This window comes from Megalopta genalis, chromosome 7 (assembly GCF_051020955.1).
Source record: "Megalopta genalis isolate 19385.01 chromosome 7, iyMegGena1_principal, whole genome shotgun sequence".
In the NCBI taxonomy this organism is placed as follows: domain Eukaryota; kingdom Metazoa; phylum Arthropoda; class Insecta; order Hymenoptera; family Halictidae; genus Megalopta; species Megalopta genalis.
In genome coordinates, this window is record NC_135019.1 from 17,306,490 (window position 1) to 17,329,016 (window position 22,527).

General features: G+C 39.8%; 1 long non-coding RNA gene across 1 annotated transcript; it reads right to left on the bottom strand.

The window, feature by feature from the left end:
- Positions 1 to 17,878: 17,878 nt before the first annotated feature.
- LOC117221718 (uncharacterized) lies at positions 17,879 to 22,107 on the bottom strand. Its single transcript, XR_004490557.2, has 2 exons — positions 21,761 to 22,107; positions 17,879 to 20,401 (listed from the first exon to the last, which is right to left on the bottom strand). It is a non-coding gene; the product is annotated as an uncharacterized LOC117221718 (long non-coding RNA).
- Positions 22,108 to 22,527: the final 420 nt, after the last annotated feature.

A 22,527-nucleotide genomic window follows, 5' to 3' on the forward strand; every position in this document is an offset into this window, starting at 1 on the left:
TGTTAATAAGTCTCCCGGTTATTCCAACAAACCGCGAACTGTCGACGATCTTAAAGTAAACATCACTCGTGTTATTGGTGAAATATGACCAAACGTGTGTGCCAGAATCATCGAAAATTCCTCGTATTCGCTTCGCTAAACGTAATCATGGTGATCGTTTGTAATGCGGATTTTATGCATTTACGAGTGAAATGTATAAATTAAACCGAAAACAGTGAAAACATTTGAAAAATTTAAAAATACTGTTGTATTATTAAGTTCAAATAATTAAAATAGTTAAAAAGTAATATAAATGTCTGTTGAGCTCTTGCTGTCAAGTTCTATTTTGCACAAAGATCCGCAGTCTTATGACCACCATGGTGGTTAGACATTTCAAGTATAATGACATCGCATGTACTTCAAAATAAAACGGCGAGTAAGAGATCACCTTTTGTATTCTTCTTTCTACAGAGTGGGGTGCGAATAATTATAGACTCGAAATAACTTTTACATTTTTCGTGATATTTAAAGAAAAAGTTGACGAAACATGGTATCTGTATATCTTTATATTAGAAATAATAGAAAGTAGAAATATACGTATCTTCGTATCAGAGATAATAAAAAGTAGAAATGCATACATATTTCTGTATCAGAAATAATAGAAAATAGAAATATGCAACTACAACGGTACTGGGATATTCTTTAAGTAAGATTAAGTAATGTAGAAGTTGCTCCGAGTCTATAATTATACATCGTGTTCTTATTGGAAGTCCCTGTATTAACCCTTTGCACTCGATCGGTGACTCTGAGGCACCGCTAAAATTGTTACGTCACGTTCCAAGATATTTCTTATATTATCAAAGCTTAGATATGAAAAAATTGTTAAAAGTCTAACTGTTCTATGAGTCACAAGACTCAATTTCATACGCACGAAATGCGCTTTGCCATGTAAAATGGAAATGCTATAAATCAGAAAAGTTAATTTAGATTTACGGTTAAAATAGCTTCGAGTGCAAAGGGTTAACAACGATGTTGTATTTCGAATTCTAAAACTACAGATAATAAATTCCTGTCGGGTATGAACGATTGAGAAACCACTGAAGAGAACCTGCAAATTCCCGCGGAATTATCGAAAAGGAAGCGTTGCCCGGAGAGAATCGAGAACCTGTGGTAATTCGTAGGACTCTTCCACAATCGGAGCACCGTAAAAGGTCTTATTTACTTTTACGATACGCGCTGTAAGATTGACACCTCCGCGGCATTGAAAGGCTCGCAGCCGGAAACCGATCCAGACGTCGTGAAATCCTCGTAAAAACGGGCTCATCGGTCGCGTATCGTTCCTTAAAAGGGAGCTCCGACTGCACGCGTCGGTTTATACGGCCGCGTAAACGCAAACGCATCGTGCGTAAAACTGTTTTCTGCGGGGATCCAGGCCCCGCACGGACAGGATCCACTCGGTCGAATCGCCGGGGATTAACGGCGACGCTGGATTTCCCTCTCGAACCGGCGAGGATCGCGGGACAGTTGTTCCCCGGGGATGCACAAATTTTCTACAGGGTGTCCCAAAAATGTCTCGCAATCCGAAGGTAGGGGATTCTTGAGGCCATTTGAAGCAACTTTTTCCTTAGCGAAAATGCAATCCGCGGCTTCGTTTGCGAGTTATTAACGAAAAACAGTGACCAAGCAAAGGTGAGATCACTCGGCGCGAGACGGCCGAACCAATGAGCGGAACCGGGCTTCGTGCGCTCGTCGGCTGGGCCGCCCCGCGCCAGCCGATCTCGCCTCTTATTGGTCAGTGTTTTTCGTTAATAACTCGCAAACGAAGCCTCGGAGAAAATTTTCGCAAAGGAAAAAGTTGCTTCAAATGACCTCAGGAACCTTCCACTTCCGGATTGCGAGACATTTTCGGGACACCCTGTGTATGAATAGCCCTACGATTGCTTCCTTGGGCACGGTGCTCCGGAATCGCGCCGTTTTCTTTCGAATATCGAATCACTGCCGAAATCATCGTCTATTCACTGCCGAAACAGGAAATATTGTAAGTCGACTCTGTCGCGGAACGCACGGCGATTTCAAGAGATACGCGGGATACATTACGTCGTTGTCCGATTTTATCGGGCCGATGGACAATATTTCGATCGAGAAATGAGCCGTTTATTTTGAAAGTAGCACAAGTCACTTTGTTTTTAAGTCGAGATATTTAAGGATTTGCGTTTTAACACGTTTAAAAATATGGATGCTAACTTTCGAGAAGATTTACTTGTATTTGTTGTCTCAGGATACTGATATTTTTCTCAGTATAAATAATTTCGTAGAAACATTAAAAAATCACCACTTTTCATTACGGTAAAGTGACTTAAGCCACTTTCAAAATAATTACCTTAGAAAAATGACTGACATATATTAATTTTGTCCGGCGTATTTTACTGAAGTGATGTTTTGAGAGGACAGTGATTTACTAAAATTGTTGAATAAATTACATATATGAGCCGTTTATTTTGAAAGTGGCATAAGTCACTTTTTTTTTTTTAATGAAAAGATACCGTTCAATTGTAATTAGTGTTACCATTAACTCGATTTTTTTGAAAAAGTGACTTATGCCACTTTCAAAATAAACGGTTCAAATACTGTTATATCTGCGAGCGTATTTTGCATCGATTCCAAACTCGCTACCGAAGTTTCGATCTACCGCTGAATGAGCCGAGTTAAATAAATAATCCGTAGTAACCAGTGATGGAATTTAATCGTATTTTAACTGTGAATTTTTACGAGTATAAGTTACTTCGTAAACTTTTAACTTCCGCATTGTGTTTTTTCTGTTTTAAGTTGACTTTTACATGAATATTTTAATTTTCCGGCTTATAGCCAAATATAACAGTTCATGTTATTTTTCAGTTTAGTTAGCATTATTTGAGGAACTTGGAACGGAATAAATATACATAGATGGCTGAGCAAGTCGTGATTTTTATGTACTTATTTTTTGTGAATTATATTTCATCGAACAATGTAATAGTAAACGGTGAGTTTGTTTGAAAGCACTTTAACTTCGTTAAAGTAGTTGTTTTTAATGTTCGAAATTTTCGAAAAATTAAAAATTTTCTGTTTATGCATCAATACATAGAACAAAAGCTTCAGTGAATTTATAACTGTTTTCTCAGAACGGAAAAGTCAAAAGTCATACAGTAACTATTTACATCAGATCCGATTAAAAATATTAACAGTTTCGTTCGAATCCTAGTAATAGCTAAGAAGGTAGGAATTTAACAAGACTCGCATTCTCCTCGATTTGTTGAAACCATTCACGAAAAAAAAATCATTTCTATATAAATTCTGCTCCTCACAATCGAGCTGGAACAGTTTTATTTCGCAAAAAGATCCACAGTCCAGAAATGATTAAGGGGAGCCATAAAATCATTTAGGAAAGTGCACAAATCATTTAGGAAAGTACACAAATCATTTAGGAAAGTACATAAATCATTTTCCAATTGAACGCTCGTTCTCTGTGCAATGTAGATCAATGCGAGAAATGTCTTTCGGACATCGCGCTAAAAATCCAAGAAAATTCTCGTCAGAATCTCTGGAATTTTCTTGCGTCGCCAAAAATCGGACACGAGCCATGTGAGAAAACGAGGATGCATAGGATCGCGTCCGATTCTCTGGCCGATTCTCTCCCTTTACAGCTCGACGGCTCGCGAAATACAGTTCGCGACAGCGTTGTCTAATTTTCCGAGCGGCTCGTCGCCGATTTCTCCGACGCGTCGGCCGGGAACGCGTTCTAATCCGCGATCGCTGGATTATCGGTCGCAGAATTTCCTGGAATCTCGTCGGAAGAAACGCCGGGAGATCGGCTCGCGAATTTGGGCCTCTCGGAACGGCATCGATACACAGTAACACAGCCGGCGACAAACGATATGACGCACAGCCCCCTGACGGCGCGCCGGTAACATGTGGCACTGTTTGACTGATGTTCGCAAATCACTATTTCGGTGCATCAGATACACGTGCACGGCCCAGGGAAATAGCCGCCGATTAGGCCGGGTCGGGCCGATCGCGTTTCGCACGCCTCTCTCCTTCATTTTCGTCGCAATCGTTCGCCGATTATCGATCGATCGATCGGCCTCGCAGTCGCGGCCTTCCAGCGATCGTTATCCTTCCGCCTCCGCAATTTACCTAATTTCATGTCTCCGTTTATGGGAAAAATTACGCGACCATCGGCCATCCGACCACAGTGATTTTTTTCTTATTGTTGCAGATAGATCGTGATCACAGGCTTCATCTATTTTCACGGACTTATTATTCAGTTATAAAATCACTTATATGTTATTAATATAACCGTATTAACTGTCCAGATGTTTCAAAAAAATTAAATCACTATGCATTGCTTGGCTTCCTTAGATATACTTGTATTTTCCTTCCTGAACTTCAATGTATGCTTTCCGATTGCTATAATTGCTTTAAATATTTACTTGTTAATGCAAATCGCCTATGCACTCTTTCTTGATTATTTTCAAAGCTCAGAGCCATCTTCCTGACATTCTACTTTTATTACAGTCACTGTTCACCATTCTTTAACCTAATCTTTCACATTTCTTATTAATCTTTCTTTTTCATTCTTTTATTCTAGCAACGGTGCTACTTCTATGTCTTATAATTTTATATTTATTATATTTATTATACTTATTACATTTATTATATTTATTATATTTATTATACTTATTACATTTATTATATTTATTATATTTATTATACTTATTACATTTATTATATTTATTATACTTATTATATTTATTGTATTTATTATATTTATTATACTTCCTATTTCTCACTTTTCCTATTCACTTTGTGTACTGTTTTATTATATAGATATTGTTATTATATTCGTGTGACGGCAACATAAAATCTCTCCTTTTATATTTTCTTTTTTGGCAAAGAGTTTTACCCGTATATACGAATAAAATTATTATTACTATTCTAATAATTATAATCAATTCCAGACAAAGCGATTCTTCATCTTTGGTATTTATTCAGAAATCAGCTATCGCTAAGGGACATTGCTTAAAATGACGCGAATGTCTCTTCGGGGGTTAATAAATAATCGTTACTGGCTTCGAGCAATCGATTGCCACGAAGCTGACGTCTTCAGGACCCAGTTGCATCCCGTGGGTTCTGTCTCGAGGAAGAGGCGAACCGCGCTCGTCAACGAACAATTTCGCCGTGTGAAATCGTGCGGCAAGGGGCCATCTTCGCCGTCAGCTGCATCGACAGGGGGTATTTCAACGCGTGCATAGTAATTCCAAAGGAATCTCGCGAGGCCGGGGCTGATTCTACGTTAATATCGTGCAATTTCGCCTGCAATCTTTTCCGTCTTCCAGATTGTAGAATCCCGGGAGAGAAATTTCGATATTTTCTTCGCTGGATTGGCGATTTGAATACCTTGAACACTCACATTGGCGCAAACGCCATTATATACATATACATGCATGAAAAAGGAAAAAATCTCATAATAATGGTTTTCGAAGATGGTTCGCCTAAACGTGACGATATAAAAGAAAATTATTGTTTAGTAATTAGTTATTTTTAGGTTTCTTGAATATAGAAGGTATACGTTTATAGTATTAAATATAATACACAAAATAAAAAGTAAGGAAAATGTTTAAGAATTTCCATGCAGACATTTCGCAGCACTACAGTTTAACTTGTATTGTTCGATTTGTAAGTAAATAAATATCTTACTATTATTATTATTATTATTATTATTATTCTACATAACTTTGAACACTCACATTGGCGCAAACGCCATTATATACGTATACATGCATGAAAAAAGGAAAAAGATTTCATAATAATGGTTTTCGAAGATGGTTCGCCTAAACGTGACAATATAAAAGAAAATTATTGTTTAGTAATTAGTTATTTTCAGGTTTCTTGAATATAGAAGGTATACGTATATAATATTAAATATAATATACAAAATAGAAAGTAAGAAAAATATTTAAGAATTTCCATGCGGACATTTCGCAGCACTACAGTTTAATTTGTATTCTCCAATTTATAAGTAAATAAATATCTTACACTATTATTATTATTATTATTATTATTATTATTATTATTATTATTATTATTATTATTATTATTAATATTATTATTATTATTATTATTATTATTATTATTATTCTATTCTTCCTTTATTTTTCACGCAAATCGTGTAGCATAAAAGAACGTCTGCCATCGTAAAGGATGTTTTCGCGCCAAGATGATTCGGTGAAAGGAACGATGACGAGTACGATTGTGAAAGAGACGGAAGGGGAGGGAGAGCCGTCCCGTCGCGAAACACGTAGTTTTGCTGGCGTGCGGGGATTCGAGTAACAACAAGTTTTTCGCCGATAGTCTATTTACTGCGATTCCCATTCCTGGCTCGATGTCGCTGATAAATCTTTGGAAAAACACGGGCAAGGTCGGAGGAAAGGGGGTGGAGGATAGGGGAAGAATTTCACCGCAGAAATATTTGAGTAGCTCGATAACGGCGTCGAGGATTTACGCGCGACCCGTCAACGCGCGATCCTTCGGCAGCCGGGGGTCGAGCAGCATCGTTCCCCAGGATCCTGGGATCCTGGGATCATCTTGTCGATCTACAACGCCGGTGTAGAACAGCGAACGGTTTGTCTGTTCTTCGGGGTCACGTTCGATCACGATCGAGGCGAACGGAGAAGATAAAATCGAGGACGAAGCTAATCGATACCGCAACGAACGAGGAGATCTCGCTGTATTGTCTTGGTATTTTCCAAACCGCTTTTTACCGCTTTTGGTATTTTCTCAACGAACTAGGCGATCGGAATCTATCCTTGTCAAATATTCTGTCTAGCAAACATTGAAAGATCGTATATTTTCTTTTCAAATACGATGCGTATCTATTTCATCCTCAGATATAATTGTTTAACACGTTGAATGCCACGCCTCGGTTTTACAGAAATTGTCCGTGGCGCCACGATGAATTTTCTTTTATGCGATATATATAATGTTGAAATATTATCTGCAATAGATAAGTTACAAAAATAAATATTGAGTATTTATTTTGAAAAAAAGTTGTATGTAGACTTTTGGCAACAACAAAATTATTGTAGACGTAAATAAATGATTATTTATTTATATTATCTATTAGTATACGAATTTTCACATTATTTATAAATGAAATGCAGCAAAACAATTGCGATTTTTGTTGTGACACAAAGCGACCTTGCATTTGATGCACTCAGTCCGTGAAAATCCATTGCAACCTGGAAGTTATCACCCACCACATTCAAATGTCAGAAAACATATAACTTACTCGCCAAAAGTAATGTCAAGTCTTTTATTTCACACATGGTCTATTGTCTATTGTTATCAACGTGTGTTCGGAAACGCACATACTCAGGTTTTTGAATAAAATTAAGTGGAACTGGAATGTAGACAATTGGCAATAATATGCATTTAAGGGTTAATTGCGACAGGGGTCACTGTTCGAATTGACGATGGCAATAATACAAAATTTTAGATATTGACATTTGTTTTAAATTATATATATTTCTATCAATCTGGGCGCGCCGGTCACCAGTGGCCCCTATGTCGTCACCGCTAAGTTAAGTGCCGGTCACCGGTGACCCCCGTGGCATTCAACGTGTTAAACTAATAAATATTTCGAATTAATAAGAAAAATAGTGTGCTAGCGTCGACCCCGTCCTAAACAAAAGTCAATTCTGAGTATGAAATTAGAACTGTCACTGTAGACGTGCGCGCTATACACATCGTTCGCATGTTTACCAGTGATCATACTCGGTTCGAACCCCGAATCCGAGGATTTATGTACCATTGGTATATACAAAATCGATCGTAGCGATATTTATCACCCCATAAGAAAAGATCCACAGAAAAAGCCACTAGCATAGTTGTGTTACTCTCAATTTCTGTGTGACTTCTTTTTCAGATGGTATAGCAACTAACCCGGTTGCTCAGCCCGTACATAGTATAGTTTTGATATGGACTGTGCCCACCGGGAAATGTACATTTTTTACTATGGCGTACCTTACCAAAACTCCGCAGAAATTGTAAACACTGCCTGTGATAATATTTTATCGGGTAATTAATATGAAAATCGTACAATAGTTTTGTTTTTTGTTTTATATTGGTGATTTATAGTCGCGTTAACCACTAATCCGGCTATTTAGCGACTTAGTATTCTGGTATATAATGCGTTACGCACTTTGGCGTGTATCGAATGCGCGAACAATTGCACAATGTTGTTTATCTCCGTATGCTTCAGAGTTGAAATTTGGCACAGTGGATTTTTCCATGCCAACCATCGAACCGTTTGGTATTCGTTGAAACATTGCAACAATAAATTTAACAGTCTCCCGCGGCTAGGTCCGATTATTTACCGCATCTACAGTGATGCATAATTGATAGCATATATTTCATTACCCTGCATAATATTTTTAGCGATCTCTTTTACGCGAAAGCGACGAGTAATTATTAGATTGCGGATCTTTATGCGATATAAAACTTTTCTGAATAGATTATGCGTGACGAAAAGTTAAATAAAAAAATGCAACTTGAACTAATAAATATTTAGAATTAATAAGAAAAATAGTGTGCTAGCGTCGACCCCGTCCTAAACAAAAGTCAATTCTGAGTATGAAATTAGAACTGTCACTGTAGACGTGCGCGCTATACACATCGTTCGCATGTTTACCAGTGATCATACTCGGTTCGAACCTCGAATCGTGGATTTATGTACCATTGGTATATACAAAATCGATCGTAGCGATATTTATCACCCCATAAGAAAAGATCCACAGAAAAAGCCACTAGCATAGTTGTGTTACTCTGAATTTCTGTGTGACTTCTTTTTCAGATGGTACAGCAACCATCCCGAATGCTCAGCCCGTACATAGTATAGTTTTGATATGGACGGAGCCCTTCGGGAAATGTACATTTTTTACTACGGCGTACCTTACCAAAACTCTGCAAAAATTGTAAACACTGCCTGTGATAATATTTTATCGGGTAATTAATATGAAAATCGTACAATAGTTTTGTTTTTTGTTTTATATTGGTGATTTATAGTCGCGTTAACCACTAATCCGGCTATTTAGCGACTTAGTATTATGGTTTATAATGCGTTACGCACTTTGGCGTGTTTCGAATGCGCGAACAATTGCACAATGTTGTTTATCTCCGTATGCTTCAGAGTTGAAATTTGGCACGGTGGATTTTTCCTTGCCAACCATCGAACCGTTTGGTATTCGTTGAAACATTGCAACAATAAATTTAACAGTCTCCCGCGGCTAGGTCCGTTTATTTACCGCATCTACAGTGATGCATAATTGATAGCATATATTTCATAACCCTGCATAATATTTTTAGCGATCTCTTTTACGCGAAAGCGACGAGTAATTATTAGATTGCGGACCTTTATGCGATATAAAACTTATCTGAATAAATTACGCGTAACAAAAAGTTAAATAAAAAAAATGCAACTTGGACTAATAAATATTTCGAACTAATAAGAAAACTAATGTGCTACTGTCGGCTCCGTGCAGCTAAATTACAGTCGATTCTGTGTATGAAATTACAACTGTCACTGTAGACGTCATTGTAGGCGCCACGATGAATTTTCTTTTATGCGATACATATAATGTTGAAATATTATCTGCACTAGATAAGTTACAGTGTATAACCATGTTTGACATGTTAATTGCGACAGGGGTCACTGTTCGAATTGACGATGACAATAATACAAAATTTTAGATATTGACATTTGTTTTAAATTATATATATTTCTATCAATTTGGGCGCGTCGGTCACCGGTGGCCCCCATGGCGTCACCGCTAAGTTGAGTGCCGGTCACCGGTGACCTCCGTGGCATTCAACGTGTTAACTATACCGAAGATTAGTACTTATTAAATGTAAAGATTTTCCACATTGGACAATAGATGGTTATCAAATTAATCCGTTCTTCTAAACCTCAGTATGTACCAGCTAGGAGACAACTAACAAGGGATGGTCCCCAGGGTTGACGCTTACTTTTAGATGAGATTTCGTACAGCGATAGAGCTTCTAAAGCTGAATCCAATGATACCCGGTTTTGGGGGCAGATGGCTTATAGTGTTGGAGATATTTAATATTAAAAATGCTAATAAAAGGCCAGAAAGACGCATTGGCTTACGCAGCGCGGTACTGCGCGAAGAAAAGTGGGGGGGGGGCGAGGCAGCTCACGATAAGACGGGCTACCTTATCGCGACATGCGGGGCACCACCCCACTACCAGTCGCGCGGTGCCACGCTACGTAATTCAGTTCGTCATTCTGGCCTTTTATCAGTAACTTTACCATTAATTATCTCAAAAACTATAAACCGTCTGCCCCTGAAATCGGGTATCACTGGATTCAGCTTTACGAGCTCTATCACTGTACCAAATCTCATTAGAAAGTGAACGTCAACCCTGTGGACCTTTCCTTGTAAGACGTTTCAAATTCAGATTATGTACGTAAAGTTTATGGACACTTGATGTCGATGCCACAAATTAAGCCGAGCAACGTCTTCCTGTTTGGACAATCAAATTTTAGTGCCCGTAAAGTTCTGATTTTCTACTTCGACTAATTTCGAGTTCGAACAAAGTGACGACTCTGTAACGTCTAAATTAATATCTAGCAGCGTTCCCGGCGGTTCTTCTTGCTAGATTGAAATATTTCCTTATAAGACCCAACCCAATTAGACCATGAACGTTATGCTTTTGTAACAAGGAACAAACACTTGAAGTACGAGACAGTAACATCTCCAGAATAATTTATACCGTTAACATATTAACACGTCGAATGTCACGGGGGTCACCGGTGACCGGCACTTAACGAGAGATATAGAAATATGTACAATAATATACAATAATTTAAAACAAATGTCAATATTTAAAATTTTGTATTATTGCCATCGTCAATTCGAACAGTGATCCCTGTCGCAATTAACCCTTAAATGCATATTGTTGCCAATTGTCTACATTCCAGTTCCACTTAATTTTATTCAAATGTGCGTTTCCGAACACACGTTGATAACAATAAACAATAGACCATGTGTGAAATAAAAGACTTGACATTACTTTTGGCGAGTAAGTTATATGTTTTCTGACATTTGAATGTGATGGGTGATAACTTCCAGGTTGCAATGGATTTTCACCGACTGAGTGCATCAAATGCAAGGTCGCTTTCTGTCACAACAAAAATCGCAATTGTTTTGCTGCATTTCATTTATAAATAATGTGAAAATTCCTATACTAATAGATAATATAAATACATGACCATTTGTTTACGTCTACAATAATTTTAGTAATGAACGCATATTGTTGGCAAAAGTCTACATTCAACTTTTTTTCAAAATAAATACTCAATATTATTACCTGGATTTTTTAATTTATTTTTTACGTAACCTATGACTACATTCCTATAAAAAACGATTTTTTAAAATTCAAAACAAAAAATCATGCATTTAAGGGTTAACATGTCGAACATGGTTATACACTGTAACTTATCTATTGCAGATAATATTTCAACATTATATGTATCGCATAAAAGAAAATTCATCGTGCCGCCACGGACATTTTCTGTAATACCGGCGTGCCATTCGACGTGTTCAAAGTTATTAAGAGACGAAATAAATTTCCACGCGTCACCGAAAATTCTTGCGATGAAAGATTCAGGGACGAGGTCCCAAATAAAGGTTGAAAACGGCTTCGCATAATTAATTATTGACTCCGGTTCGTTTCACATTGATGAACAGATCGAAATGGCCCACCCTCTGTTTCCCCGAGTCTAGACACCCCATTAATCTCTGAAAGTCTCGGCCGAAATAATTGAAGAATCCTGTCTAAAATCTCTACATCCTGATTCGCCGTCCTATCCGCATCCGCCATGGGTGAGCTTCTAAAATTTTTATTATCCGCAAATCTGTCCCTATTCAGCAGCGATTGTGCTGTAAAACTCGGGCCCGTATCCGGCGATCGTGAAACTCGATCAAAGCGCGATGTATTATTCAGGCGGCTTCAATAAAACAAATTCTCTTCCGAGACAGGGAACACGTGTGCCGACGGCAGCGATGTCGGCGTCTCAAAATTTTAATGGAATACATTATGATCGGCATTGCGGCGGAGGCGCAACGGGTGGGGCGATCCTTGTCGGCGATCACGATCCGAAACTTATTCAAGGTATCGCGGGGATCCTATTACGAGCCAAGGTAAATACAATCGGCCAGCGGCGCGTCCGTTCTAACGGGAACGAACCGGATGTTATAAGCTACGTGCGTCGAATACGCGCGGATCAGACGCCGGGATATCGGGGTTTTATGGTTCGCGATATCGGACAACCGCGGTCGGCTGAGTTATTGCCGAGGGAACTGCATTTTTGACGAGGTCACCGACGAACGACGGAAACGCGTTCAGCGCCGGCGACATCGTTGACGAATAATCGTTCGCTGGAACTTTTCATTGACACGTTCTCGTTGTGCAGTCCCGGAAAATCTTGCAACTTCGATGCGATTAGCCCTATACGATGCGATGTTTGTTCTTGATTTTATTCTCAGAGCTTGGTAAATCCGCGGTCCAGTAGTATACGTTTTCTTAAAAGGTTTTTTTAAGCGCCCGCGATTTATATTTATTTTGAATAATAATATAAAGCGTTAAAAAAACGTAGAAAAGTAAACGTAGTAAACCTTTGGCGATGATACAAAATCTCTTTGGTGAAAATGGTGTTAAATGGAAATTATTAAAAGGTGTCTTCGACTCCTTCGATAGAAACAATGTTGGATAATTGAAAAGTCAATGCGAAGACGAGCCGGAAGATCCAAGAAATCAAATACAACGGAAACGCGTTCAGCGCCGGCGACATCGTTGACGAATAATCGTTCGCTGGAACTTTTCATTGACACGTTCTCGTTGTGCAGTCCCGGAAAATCTTGCAACTTCGATGCGATTAGCCCTATACGATACGATGTTTGTTCTTGATTTTATTCTCAGAGCTTGGCAAATCGGCGGTCCAGTAGTATATATGTTTTCTTAACAAGCTTTTTTAAGCGCCCGCGATTTATATTTATTTTTAATAATAATATAAAGCGTTAAAAAAACGTAGAAAAGTAAACGTAGCAAACCAGGGGTGTCAAACTCAGAAGCTAACTTGGGCCAAATAAACAATGCCTAACTTCAGGTGGGCCGCAAAAAAGAAAATCAATGTTCATAGAAACAAATATTTTTATTTTGACTAGTACATTGTAATAAACATATATAAAGTTAAATTATTGTTTACGTCCTGATACTCGACATCTCTTCTCTGATACTATCTTTTCTATTTCGGGAGAAATTTTATTGGCCGAGACTATTTCTATTTTATTTTTACTTCGCGTCGGATATATTGACTGGGCCGCAAAAATGTTCATCTCGGGCCGCGAGTTTGACACCCCTGTAGTAAACCTTTGGCGATGATACAAAATCTCTTTGGTAAAAATAGCGTTAAATGGAAATGATTAACCCTTTCGCTCCGAACGACGGATATATCCGTCATCCATATGAACACTCGCGGAGCCGAACGCCGGATATATCCGACATCCACATGATCGCCCTCTGGGGACGAACGCCGGATATATCCGACATGCTGGTATTGCGTGAATCTTTTGACGAAACAAACAAACGACAGTCCGAAATAAACGACACACCATTCAAGTTATATTTGTTCTACCTGCATTTCCCATTATTATTGTGTTACATGTCATAAAGGGATAGAAAATCGAAAGTACTAACTTTAGGACTAATTATTATGTATTATGTTTTGTATTATGAATATTATGTTTTATTTTATTACTGTATATTATATATTATTTCTTCACTTTTTCCATTGTTAATGAAACTTTTTTTACCTATTAAATAACTTTATACCTTATGCAGAAATTATAACTATATTGTTTTAAAGAAAAATCCCTTTTCTTCCCAAATACACTATCCACGCGCAATGTGCACAATTTCGGCGGGTGGTTCCGTTCAGGAGGGGCGCCGCAGGGACTGAACCGCCGTAGCGAAAGGGTTAAAAGGTGTCCTTCGAGTCCTTCGGTAGAAACAAAGTTAAATAATTCAAAAGTCAATGCGAAGACGAGCCGGAAGATCCAAGAAATCGATCAATGTCTAAAAAAACAAACGAATGATACGAGTGTTAACGCAGTCAGTCGACAATGGATCTTCGATGCCGGAAATTTGAGCGGTTTGATAAGAATTCAAATGATTCGTTCAACTTTTCGCCGGTTTAGCACGGAATTTTCTGAGACAGGGGAAGGAGGAAGGTTTTTCATTGCGGAAACGAGGAAGAAACCCATCGAGATGAAATGGGATACTGATCCAATTTACGGTCAGCTTGGTTATAGCCGACCCGGCGAGACAAAGTAACGCGCGCGCTCGGTCCCCGCATGAAAACATATCGCGTTACAATTAATTTCTTTTCCCCGGCACTTTCTCGCGCGGAGCACCGAGCACCCGTGCACACGCTCGCCAACCGCCGCCGCCGGCCAGTACAGGCTTTAAATTGCGTCGATTATCTCGGATACCTAATAAATAATAACCGGGGGTCCGCGTGCGCCGACACTTTGCTACGCCAGCCAGCGAATAAAGAAATTGAAAATTTCAGGCGCGAGATTTGTTAACGAGACGCGCAAATTTATAGTGCTTGCGATTAGCGTGACACTCCGGATAACGGAATAAAACTGACGAACCAGAAATCGCAAAACTATGTCGTGCCGGTAATACGTATATCAATGTTACAGTTGTTACGAGCCGAGGGCCAGGCAGGTTGGGTGGCCGGAGCTTGCATGCAATTGGAATTTTTGATAGGGGTGCGTAGACCAGCCGATGCTTATTCCGACACGGGTGGCTACCATCAAGGAGGTAAGGATAAGGTGTTTGGAGAAATTGGTATTAGGGTGCCTCGTAACTTTGTTAGAAAAGAAATAAAGATATACCTCGAGCGGTTAACACGTTACGTGCCATGTGTACCATCGATGGTACATGCTTACATGTTTCTTTAATGCGTTAACAAAATAGTTTGTAGCAAATATAGAACCGAAGAATTAATTCTACCGCAAGAATGAGTCATGATAAGTTTGTTTTATTATTACATACGATGATTAATAATTACATATAATATATCAAGTTTTAGTAAAATATCAAATGGCCAGCGTGAAAAGTCGAGTAAAAACAACTCGGCATAGAACGTGTTAAGATATATTTTGGTGGGTTATACCAACTACTGGTTCGAAACAGGAAATGGAAATGATTAAACTTGAAACCAAAGAAAACTGGTAAAACTAATTTATTACGCGTTGGGTTTCACAACTGTATGTAGTGTTCGCGGACTCTAACGCGCTCTCAGTTTTTCGCACTGAATCGGCGGCACCGGAGTCAACGCGTCCTTGAACGGCTTAATCCGGGCCTTACAACCCCAGAAAGGTCGCGAGAGTTCCGCGCGTTAACAGTAGTGTACGCGGCAGAAAACAAATTCTATCCGAGGTTACAGTGGCCTGAAGCTATACAAATAACCCTTCTATAACACGACGGGAAGATTCCAAGAAAACTTATTAAAAATAAACATTTTTTTTAGTTCCATTTAAGTGTTACGAGCCGAGGGCCAGGCAGGTTGGGTGGCCGGAGCTTGCATGCAATTGGAATTTTTGGTCGAGGTGCGTAGACCAGCCGATGGTTATTTCGACACGGGTGGCTACCTTCAAGGAAGTTAGGATAAGGTATTTGGAGAAATTGGTATTAGGTCGCTTCGTAACTTTGTAAGAAAAGAAATAAAGATATATACCTCGAGCGGTAAAGATATACCTTGGTGGGTTATACCAACTACTGCTTCGAAATAGGAGATGGAAATAATTAAACTTGTAACCAAAGAAAACTGGTAAAAGCTAATTTATTACGCGTTTTGGGTTTTACAAATGTATGTAAGTGTTCGCGGACTCTAACGCGCTCTCAGCTTTTCGCACTGAGTCGGCGGGGGCTTCTGATTTGATATCTAATTACCTATTAGATTGTTCGAAGGAGAATTAGGACTCGATCTCACTAGCGTTTCCACGTCGACGAATGACTCGAAACTAGCCCGTTTTCTGGTCGCGTTTGGGCCCTTTATATAGCCAGATTTTCTCTGGAAAAATGGTAGTGGGGGTGTTCCTATGTGGTCCGATTCCAGAAACGTTCGTCGTCGTACCCCCTTGGAGGTACTTGACTCGCGATATACAAATGTACCCCCGACTGGCTTGCGCCAGCCTGGCGTAAGCCTTCGGAAAGGAATATAAAAATTCGTAGGAAGATTCTCCGTACGTTACACAGTTGATTAGATACACAAATTTCGTAAGGAGGGAAAATGACTCGAAGTTACTCTGAAATGTGCAATTCGCCTGAGAGGCTCTCAGATGAACACGCGTCTTTATGCGACATCCAGGATAAGAGTACCAATTGTCGAGGTTGTCCGGAATATGTACTGTCACTGTCACTTTCACTTATTTCAATGACAATCACAAAATAATACGACAAAGAATTATAAATAACAGAATTTTAATATAATATTTGATATTATATTAGTGGAATAAAATCTAGAATAGAATTATATATTATTGATTAAATGAAATTGAGAAATGAAAATTATGAAATTAATTTGACTACAGTTGAAGGTAATCGAAGTAGAATATTTTTATTCATTTATTTATTTATATTTATTCATAAATAACCTTGGTTGATGCTCGTGTAATGAAATTATTTACTTATAACACTGGAACAAGCTATTACTGATTTGTACAATAAATCATATTGGTCACTGGCGGTTTTCTAATAGACAATATATATGTATAACAAAAGATGTAGAACTTTTTAACAAGCGAACCATTATTTCGGCAATCAATTTGCTTAGGCTGATTAAAGCTTATGTATTCATTTTACCGTGTTGCGGTTCGAGAGGATATATATATAGACAAACATTTTATTTCGCTTATTAAAATATAGAATTGCTCGGGAGGAGCGCAGCACCCCATCGAATGGAAGCTGTTTCAGCGTTATAATGAGCTGGATAACAGCGTGATGTGAAAACCGCGCTTTCGAATAATTAATAATTGTCATTGATAAACTGATTAAATGGCCGCGGCACGAACGAATTAAGTAATATTTATGCGAGTTGCGCGCGGGGCGCGTTAATTTCACGCGATTCGTCCGACGATACGTCGGTACCGGTGCATTTTTCCCCGCAATGTTTCGGTTCTTTTCATACCGCGGAACTATTTAATCGCGCGGATATTATCCCGACATCTGAAAGCGTCGCTTTTTCACTCAGCCGTGCCTCGCCTCGTTCGGATACACATCGCTAAATATTTGCTCGCAGTCTATTGAACGTATTAACGTGGATGCGTGCATCGAAATCAGCAAACACCCGTGTTTATCCGTATCAAACCGCGCTGACAGAGGCAACTGTCGCGTAGAATAATGATTTATTAATTCAGCGCCGCAGACGGGGCGCGGAATTTTCTTGTTGCGACTTACATATCTGAATCTATCTGTGCCCGGCGGGGTGCCCGCGACATTAATATTAATCCGAAACGTAAACCGAAGCCGGAGGGGACGCGCACGAGAAAAGAATTTACGACCCACGGTTATCAACCGACACGAGCAATCGTATCTCTTTGTGGACTGCTGCTTTTAACGAACCAGCGATGACAATGCTAAAAGAACCGAGATTCTCGATAACGCTGCGATTGTTCAACGTCTACCCCGCGCGCGCGTGAAATCGATATCGATGCTAAATGCAATTCTTCTGAAATGAACTTGCTTCAAATTATAAATAAATCGTCTTCGAACGTGTTCTTATACATTTTATTTACAATCGTATCCATTATAAATCAGACTTAAAAGTCTTTACATACTTTTATGCTACTAAATTCGTGGCTAGTCTATTGTTTATAAATATTTTCTTAAATAGAAATATCATTGTATGTATATTCGTTTTCTGCTGCAATCTCGTGTATTTTTATACATATATTACATTCACGCTCGATACGTACGAATCGCTCAGAAGGCAATCAGTGTAAATACAGTGATATGAAAATTGAGATAAATGTGGTTTTTGTAAATTAGCTTTGTTAAAAAAGGAATAAAATTGATACTGATAATGCAAAGCATAACGTGACGTACAAATGGAGATAACCAAAAGAGAAACAAGAAAAATACCAATGTTTTGTTTAGAGAAAACAGTTCCTTCTGAGCAGAAGGAGTATCGATCACTGAATGACTAAGCAAAAGCAGTCATTTTGCTTAGTCATTCGGTGATCGATACAAGTGTTGTGTTGCTGTACATTATGTATTTACGAAGAAATCGACCACATTATATTGATTTATCCACCGAAAGATCCTACAATAAAGTTTGCGTAATTAATTTTCAAAGGAAAGTGGACTTCCACCGATTGGCTCCCGAAGCGTCCATATAATTGAACGATACAATTTATATGTTTAAACACATACCACGCGGGGACACATCGATCCTACTTCACGAGTCGCGTCTGTTCCACACACATACGTACACACATACGTACACGCATACGGTAGGGGTTTATGGCAGTCCGATATCTCGCGAGGAATCGGCCGGGAGAAACGTGACTTCTCATTGTAAAAATATATTATCAACAGAGGGGTGTCCCGGTGTCCCGTTGGAATCGCGTTGATCCAATCAAAATTTTTATACAAATTGCACCCGAACGTACGCTATCGAACCGATCTTCGTAAGTAGGATCGTCGTCGCTTAAAGTAGCATCAGCCCCTGCTGCTGGTTACACAAAACGGCCGGAGAGGGGCCGGGGCTTCTGCGACTACCCATTCAATTTTCGCTTAACAAAGGCCCTCTCCCCTTTTCCTCCTATCTTCTTTTACAGCTCGCTGCGAGCCCGGGCCCTCCTCGCGCCCGTTTCGTTCGCTTCGCGCATGAAAACGCGACCAGAGCACCCTCTTAATTCCCATCGGCCATCCTCTTTCGTCACCTAGTTTCTCCCGTTCACGAGAAACCCAAGCCGAACGTGTCGCGTTTTAACAAGATCCTAAAACCCGATCACTCTCGGTCTCCATCAACCTAACGATCCCCCTTCGCCTCGATCATTCGACCGGTGATCCGTCGGTGCCTGCCGAGTTCTACCGATTTTCTAGTTTGACGCGTTTGTGGGAATTATATCGCGTCCGCTTTCGAGGGATCCGGAAAATTGAACGAAATTTTATCGTCGTCGAAAGTCGTCCACGAAATTCGTTCGCGACATTTTACAGACTTTCCACTTTGTTCGGATCTTCAGCTCCTCCCTCCTATGTCCCAAAATCGTTGATATTTAAATTGTCATAGTTCCGTCGAAACGAACGATCGAACAGCGAACCCGGATTCGCATGAAAGAGCTCGAAGCTTCTATTTCGCATGATGGAGCGAGCGGGAAACCGAAGACACGTTTTTTCTTTGCGAACGTTATCGATTGAAACGTCTCTAAACGTGTTAAAACGCAAACTCTTAAGTATATCGACTTAAAAACAAAGTGACTTATGCCACTTTCAAAATGAACGGCTCAAATGTCAGGCAATTTTCTCGTCGCTATTTTCGGTAACCAGACCGCGGAGTTTTGTTTTGCATTTATGCGAGAAATGAGCATTTGCGACGTCGAATGAAAAAGGATGCAACTTTTAATTACTGGTACTTTCTGCAACAGACGCGGAGAATTTGTATTTTGCACAAAGGCCCGTAGTCTGTTGATAACAATGCGAAACTTTCTGGAAAATCATTGAATAAATTGCTACCGAGAAAGGCGCTTATCTCGCAATTAAAATCAGAGAAGATAACGAGATGATCTTTTAGATGAGGCAGCCTGCAGAAAACAAATTAGCGAGCGGAAATTCGCGATTTTTAAACAGCGCGGAGACAAGAACCTGGCGCGGATAGCGAGAAGAAGGCGGAGATAAGACGGAGAAGGTGTAACGCGACTAGTCACGCAATTAAGATCAAACAAAAGCATTTTCCCTCGGCCGCGCTCGCTAGCGAAAATGGCCCCCGCGTGTTTCTCTTAATTCCTTTTCCTTTATCTCGCCGGCGCTGAGGCAGCGCGATTACATACGCGTCTCTCGAGCCTCTCTCTTTCTCTCTCTCCACTTAATCTTTTGTGCTGGCAGCGGCGCGCGCTTTTGTTTGCCGCCCGCGACTTTTCGCCGGACCGTATACGAAAGTCGTATCGAGCCGTGAGGTGCCGACCGTTGATGTAAAAAGTCACGCTCTTCTTCGGTGCCCGGGTCGTTTTGTTTCCGGTTCTGGCCAATGCGGATCGCAATGGCGCCTTCTCCTCGCTCGCCTCTCCTCTGGCGTCTGCAAAAGAATATCGCGAAATTATCTACTCAGTTTTGGTCTTCTCCTTCTATCCTCGAACCTTTCAAACAATAGCGGTTAATATCTGAAATTAATTAAGAGCTCGACGTTTGGCAGCGTGATTGCATCGTAGCAAACACAGTGGTACGAATTCTTCGGGTTATTTTTCTACCGTTCCTTACTTTGCGAAGTCACTGTTACGAGGTAACATTTCACTGTTGTACGAAGTAATTGACTTTAGAGAGCCGATTAATTTTTTCAGATAAGAGAACCGGCGTTGATCTTAAAGAGTTGGGTGGAAGAATATTGGAAAAGAGTTGATACGTAATAGCAATTTCGAGTGAATTTAGCTACACTTTGATCCTATTTGAACGATACGCGGTGACTCGAATGACTTTTAAAGAATTGAACCTTCTGTGTATTATCTATCACCGCGAATGAATTCTGTATTGCGCTACGAAGAGGCAGAGCAAAGATCTTTGGCGGAACGATGTGACGCGAAATCCGAGCCCTGTATTGAATAATTCCGTTCCGGGAGCGCGTCGTTCCCATAGAAATGATTTTAAATAGCCTGCGGAATCGATTTCCCCGTGCACCCCGTTTCAGGATCGTTGTTATCCGCGCATTACGAATCGTCGCATTAATCACACGTACAAATAGTTTTGTCACCGCTATTAATTTACAATGCTCTAGTAATATCCTCCTATAAATTTACACGGGAAATGGGGGACCCGCATTCGCCTCGCTTCTCCCTCGTATTCCGAGAGATTAAACGATACCGCCGATTCAATAATTAATAACGCTAATTGAGAAGCGCCGCCTCTGTACATACGAACGGCACGAATTCTAGTCGGGCTCCATTAACTGGAACGACACCTGATCGAATGGGTATCTTGGGGGTTCTATGTATAGCCGCTCCGACGAGTGTAAAAAAAAGACACCGTTTTGAAACGATTACACTTTCATTCGTTTCTTCGCGCACTACACCACAAAATTGACGGAACTCGTGATTACGTGAACGAAAATTTCTCGATCATCGAACTTCTCTAACTTCCAGTTAAAAAAAAAATCGTATAACATTCCACCTGTATTTATCTTAATTGCGCGCGTCTTTTCTGACAATTTCACTGGAATCGTTTTAGAAAGTTATTTCCTTCAATTATTTGTTTATTTATATTTATTCTCTCTCTCTTTTACGGAAATATAACCCATTGATTAACACAACTAGGGAAAATGTCGTTAAAAGTGTTTCGAGCGTGTCAATGAATACGTTTTGTTCGACAAAAATATAACTTGGTACGATTAGGATCGTTTATAATTTTATTTAGTAATTTGTTTAACATATCTTTTAAAACGTACTTCTTCCAGACTCGACAGATTCCATGTTCTTGCAGTTTCAACTGAACAATTACAGCACAGCGTGTACTTGCGTACTCAGCGAAATAGTAATATAATATGATACAATATAATATAAAGTAACAAAAGTAATGAACAATATGTAAAAGTCTGTGAAACGAAACGAAAAGTAATGCATGCCGCTCTGCGAATCGGATGAAACTGATAAACCGTCGCTGTTGCTGGTTACTGACTTAACAAGGTCGCAGTCGTTCGAGGCGAACACGGCATCAGCCGAACGTGCGAACCAAAACAAACGTTCCACGCGACTCGCACTCGTCACGACTATACAACATCGTTGCCTTCCAACGTATACATACATATAAACCTGGAACGAATATCAGAAACTAGATACATAGTCAAATAACAATATTTATATCCTGGAGCAAACGGTCCAAATAAGAAATAACAGTATTTATGTCCAAATGGAGTCTAGTTTCGCCGTCCAGGTGTTAAATCGTTTCCTACGAATGTTCACTATCTCGAGCATCGTTTGTCTACAGGGTGTCTCAAAAATGTCTCGCAATCCAGAAATGGCGGGTTCCTCGGATCATTTGAAGCAACTACTTCCTTTACAAAAATGTCCTCCGAGGCACCGTTAACGAGTTATTAACGAAAAACAGTGACCAATAAGAATCGAGTATGGCTGACGCGAGGCGGCCCAGCCAACCAGCGCACGAAGCCCAGTTCCGCTCATTGGCTCGGCCGCCTCGCGCCAGCTGAGCTGGGAT